The sequence below is a fragment of the Pinus tabuliformis genome, chromosome 4_1, assembly GCF_031772625.1.
Source record: "Pinus tabuliformis cultivar Carrire ecotype Pingquan chromosome 4_1, CPIR1, whole genome shotgun sequence".
NCBI lineage: Eukaryota > Viridiplantae > Streptophyta > Pinopsida > Pinales > Pinaceae > Pinus > Pinus tabuliformis.
This window is the reverse complement of record NC_142303.1, coordinates 56,195,660-56,201,570: the sequence shown is the minus strand read 5'-3', so window position 1 is coordinate 56,201,570 and position 5,911 is coordinate 56,195,660. Positions and strand designations below refer to the sequence as shown.

The following is a 5,911-nucleotide window of genomic DNA, read 5'->3' as shown; positions in this document are numbered from 1 at the left end:
TTATCTTTATCCTTTCCAAAATGGAAGAGCCACCTGAGTCTCTTAGTTTATTGTTTCTCAAAAAATATGGTATCAATTCACCACTTCAAAGTCAAAGTAGCATTGCATTATCCTTTTCAAAATGGAAGAGAGACTTGAGTCTCTTAGATTAGTGTCCTAAAACATGTGCTTGATGATTGCAATATAAGAATAGCACAATGAGGTTTTTTATTTGAATCTTATTACTCATATTGAATGTTTACTAAATAATATAGACTTCAACTTTCATGGTGTTAAAATTCCATTGATAAGTATAAATTCTTTTCCCCAAAATTAATAACCCTTTTCTCATTTATTTTCAAGAAAAAAATAATATAAATTTAACAAAAATATAACATTTAGTTTTATCTTTAATTTGATAAAAAAATAATAATTCAAACTTATATCATGATTAACCTTATATAGAAAAAATAATGATTAAAATTGTTTAGATAATCTTCGGCAAAATCAAATAATCAATCGTTTGTCGACGCGTTTCGAACCAACCAGTGTGGTTCATCGTCAGTACAAGATGAACCACACTGGTTGGTTCGAAACGTGTCGACAAACGATTGATTATGTGATTTTGCCGAAGATTATCTAAACAAGTTATGGATCACAGAAGTCTAAATTCCTTAATGATTAAAATTATATAAAAAAATAATAATTAAAATTATATAGAAAAACAATTTCATCTTTCACATAAATACAATAAAAATATAAAATTTAATATAAAAAATTTAAATTTGATAAGCTGCACCCTGATTTAAGTTTCATCGATAAATGAGAATGTCTTGTCTTTCATATTTTTACTTATTCTAAGTCCCAAATCTCTCAAAATTAATCAAAATTTCAAAATTATAACCTTTTATATAATCAAATCTCAATCCAATTACAATTTAGTACGGCATAAATTTCTGGGCGATAATTAGGAACGTACATGGTTGTGAGTAATGTTTGACAAGTGGGAATGTCTGGCCATATGATTATATGGTATTGCTTTCTCAAAATCAGAGATCGTTTTGCTTCAACCATTCACAACAACTCTTCTTCCTTCTTTTTTGGGCATCTAGAAGGTTTGAAAACTAAGACTAACGACCAGAAGGTTGGAAATGAATATTTGGTGAAAAAAATGAGCTGCTGTGACATAATATGGCTGCTCTCAAATTGAGTCCACGTGCACATGCACCTTCTTTTCCGTGTAACTACGTACAGCGATTCGTATATATCTGTACCGAATCCACGTGAATCCACGTGCACATGCAGCTGGTTTTCTATGAGAACGTTGACACGTAGTGGTGTTTAAATACATAGTTGCTTACAAAATTGATGATGCATAGTTTAACGAGGCAGGAGTTGTCTTGGAAAGTTATGGAAATTCCAGTCTTATTTATAGAAAATTCGGCAAGGATTTTGGTAAATCCAAGTTATAGTTGTTAAACTTCAAAATTTTAGCTGTCTTAGATGTTTTTAATGGTGCTGAATCTATTTCCACCATCAAAAACACAATTTAAACAGTGCCTCTACAAGGTTTTTTGAAATTTTTTTGTCTGGATTCCGACCACTTTTGGTCATCAAAACAATTCCTCCGCCTAAACTACTCCAATGTCCAATTTCTAAAGATATAGTTCACTAGATTCCACCTACCCACATTAGGTCGTGGTTTCTAAAGATATAGTTACTCGAATTCCACAGGTTCGTCACATTCATACCAAGTCGCTGTGTCCAAATACCCCACATTAAGTGGTGGTTTCTAAAGATATAGTTACTTGAATTTCACAGGTCCGTCACCCATACCAAGTGGTGGTCTCAAAGATATAGTTGCTTGAATTTCACCCGTAATCAGTATTAATGATTTATTTTAGAGTTTTTTTTCTTAAATAAAATATATTTCACATAAATATTATAAAACAAATTGTAATTTCTCACACATAAACCTCAAAAAACTACGAATAATTAAAAAAAATCCAATTTACCAGAAAATCAAATTTACGGGAACCACCCTCACATAAGAATACTACCCTAACATAGAAATACTGGAGTGTGTCCTCCGTGTGTCCTCCTCGAGTAAGAAAATCGCACGAAAAAGTCGCTACAAATAACATACTTTTCATGTGACGGCTCCACATAATCTGTTCAATGATTTTCGATTTACGATGGTTGGCCAACCAGTTAATGATTTCAGATCTCCGCGATCTATTCCTACTCTGTCACGTCGTAATTTTATGATCCAATCCTGTTTCCTAAATTGATGATCCGGACGAGACAGACAGACAAGCTGTTATTTTCTGTAATCTGATCAATATTTCTCATACTAAGAAGCATTGGATCCGATTTCGCCTGTCCTTTATTACATTTACTGGAAAATCACTATTTACCTATTTTTCGTGTACGTTTACAGTGCTCATTGAGCTGGGCACACTGAACATTAATATTATTTAATTGTTATTTTATTTCAGTTCCATCTTAGAGTATAAATTCATATGCTGGGCTTTAGCAGAAGCAGACATATGTTAGCACACCTGGTTCTAGGCTCTACCTTGGCCATAATGGGACGCAAGCCATGTTATAATGCAAAAGATGGTGTAAATAAAGGCCCCTGGACAGAAGATGAAGATCTTCGCTTGATCCAATTCATAGAAACTCATGGTGAAGGAAGCTGGTCTGCTCTAGCCAAAAATGCAGGTAAGCATTCTGGACAAATCTGCATTTTATATTTTATATATTAGTGTAGATCTAATAACATAAATCATTTATCTCTTAGCTATTATAACCATATATACTTATAGTGCATGAGTTATTAACATAGTTATTATAATAATATATAGTGAATGGATTTCTTGGGTTATTTTAATGGGCGATTGTTCTTACAATGAAGTCTTATTTGCTAAGAAATTTCAAATTAAAATCTCTCTATTTACCTGTCCTGTATCTGTGAAAGGTGTGTAAGTACGGGTTATAATGGTAGGTATAAGAATTGATTCAGTAAATTAAAATCCTTCCATTTATCTATATTTGCAAAAAGGTGTAAGTCAACAATGAGATGTTATAATGATCACACTAAGAATCAAAGGGGATGAGTAAACAATTAAATATTATAAAAATCACCCTATATTGTCATCAATATCAAGCAGACCCAATTACCAATTCCCCTAACCATTAAAAAAACAGTGAATAGTGCATGTATTGGTGTTCCCTGAACATTAATAACATGACTGCGTACAGGTCTGAAGCGTTGTGGAAAGAGTTGCAGGCTTCGTTGGATGAATTATCTTCGGCCAAACATCAAACATGGTAACATTTCACCGGATGAAGAAGACCTTATAATCAGACTTCACAAATTGCTGGGAAACCGGTAAGGAAATATCGATTTTCTAGTAGATAATGTTGTTTCAGATATATTTTTGATCCATATTGAACCGTTGTAATGGCAGGTGGTCATTAATTGCGGGGCGTATACCGGGCAGAACTGATAACGAAATCAAGAACTACTGGAATACTCGTTTGAACAAGAAAGCCAACATTGACAGATTGAAGTCCGTTAGACCGACAGAGCCAAATGTTAAGGAAGCGGCTGTCAATTTGACACAAACATTAAACACCAATCAGTTGAGTGAAAGACACGAAGTTATTGCTCAAGAGTTGAACAAGGGATCGACATTTTCCAATTTTATTGAATCCGAAAACTTAATGTGTCCCACGAAACAAAATCCAAGCTCCTGTTTAGATGCAGGTACTGTATCGGCAGAGGTGAAGTTGTGGAATCAGTTGCAGTTGAATTTTATAGTTCCTTCATCATGGGCCAATTCGAGTTTCCTGCATATTGATGACTCTAATGTTGATAAGCCACTTAGTTATAATGAGGAAAATGGCCATCCATATTCTTGTACCTTTGATACTGTAAATTTCTGTCAAGATTTGCCCTTCCCTGAAGTTGTCCCCACAGATACTATGGATGACGAGTTTGCAGATTTCTTCAATTTTATTCCCTGTCCATATTGATCCGCATCCATATTGGCACTGTATTCAAAGGATGACTGGGCAAATTCGGATGAACACGAAAATGAAGAGGGATTGAGAGCTCCAGTCTGAAATTAGAATAAGATGTTAACAGCATAATTGTCTCTGTATGTTTCCATGGAGAGCAGGTTCTCAATTTGGAGTGCAACATATTTTGGTTTCATCACCTATTGATGTATTGATGTTTTGTGAGACGAGGAAGTAGGAAGTTATGAGTGTTCCGCTGATTTTAAGAACCTATATTTTTGGTTTGGTTCGGAGTTGGATGTGAAGAGCTCTGAATGTTGTACAGAAGTTAATTGTATATGATCTGCAGAATTTAATTGTATATGATGATTAACTTCCAGTAACATCTTGATCTATGTTTTCAGGGAAGTGAAATACAAAAAAATATTATATTAATATCAAATTGTTAAATATATGTTAAAATATTTATGTTATCTAATAACTTATTCAATACGAATTGAATAACTTATTTAAAATATTATATTAATATCAAATTATTAAATATATGTTAAAATATTTATGTTATCTAATAACTTATTCAATACGAATTGAATAACTTATTTAAAATAAATTGAGGTTGACATTAAATTTAAATTTACCAAAAAATTAAATTATGTTATTTAATGTTTATATTATAAACTAATTTAATTATTTTAATTTTTTTTTCTTCTTCTATATTTTGATTAGTTAAATCAATTTAGATCTTATTGTGTAATGATACTAGTGTACTAGCAATTATCACTTCATAAAGCTCAAAATCAATTCCAAACATACTCCACACAATATATGGAAATGTGGATGTTTAAAACAATAATAATTTAAAAACAAAACCAATTTATAATTTAAAAGGCAGAACCGAATTTAATAACACCAATCTAGAATAGGATAAGCATCCATGCTAAGACTTGAATACAAATTAAATAGTTTTAATATTTCCAACATTAAACATGTGTTCACTTTTTATCACATCTTTCCCTGACAGGTTTATGATAGGGCTTGGTTGAGATTCGGCCAAGGTGTCAAAGGAAAAAGGAGATGAGTTTGATAAAATAATGATGTATTATATTTTTAGAGTTTATTTATTCAATGAGTATTTTATTTTTCATTACTTCAATACGGCAAACATCTCATCAACTTTTATTGAATACTTAACCAATATATATAAATTAAATATTATGTAAGAATTGATGGTATGTTTATGAAAAATAAAAAAAATAAATTTAACAATCTTTATTATTTCGAGAATATACAACCAAATTATTGATATTATATTATATTAGTTAAAAATTAATTGATTACACATTTTGTAAGAATTGTTGGTATTATGGGTTATGGGTGAGATACTCGTTTTATCCAAGCAACACAATGACACACTTGTCCGTTCTTGACATTGATAATGAAATCTCACAATTCAATTTCATTGTTAATGTCGTATATTTAGTGTTAATGTAGTGCCTTTTGTTTTTACTTTGACAGACTACCAATTACAACCTCGAAAGTATTGACAGAATAAAAGTGTGATAATCTCAAAAACCAATTAAAACAAAGTGCGTTAATCTCAAAGACCACTTAAATATTTTTAAAAGAAACTAAGGAAATACAGAAGAAATTAAATTGTCAGAAATTACTTCCATTACAGAGAAAGAGTTGCATTTTACCAGCAACTTCACCGTATCCGAGATGAAGTTCTCCCTTAAAGAAATAATATTTTCTTAAATATCACTTTCACATTTATTACATCTATAACATAGTAGGATCAGATTTATCACTTGAACCAATTGGTTTTGTAGATGTGTTGATGCCTCGAAAATCGCTGCAACAACATTGGGGGATAACCACCCGGTCCGGACCTTAAAAGCAGCTCCTT

The 5,911-nt window shown here is 31.7% G+C and overlaps 1 pseudogene; it reads left to right on the top strand.

Annotated features, from left to right (window-relative positions):
- Window positions 1–2,567: 2,567 nt before the first annotated feature.
- Window positions 2,568–4,020, top strand: LOC149174130 (transcription factor WER pseudogene; annotated as a pseudogene).
- Window positions 4,021–5,911: the final 1,891 nt, after the last annotated feature.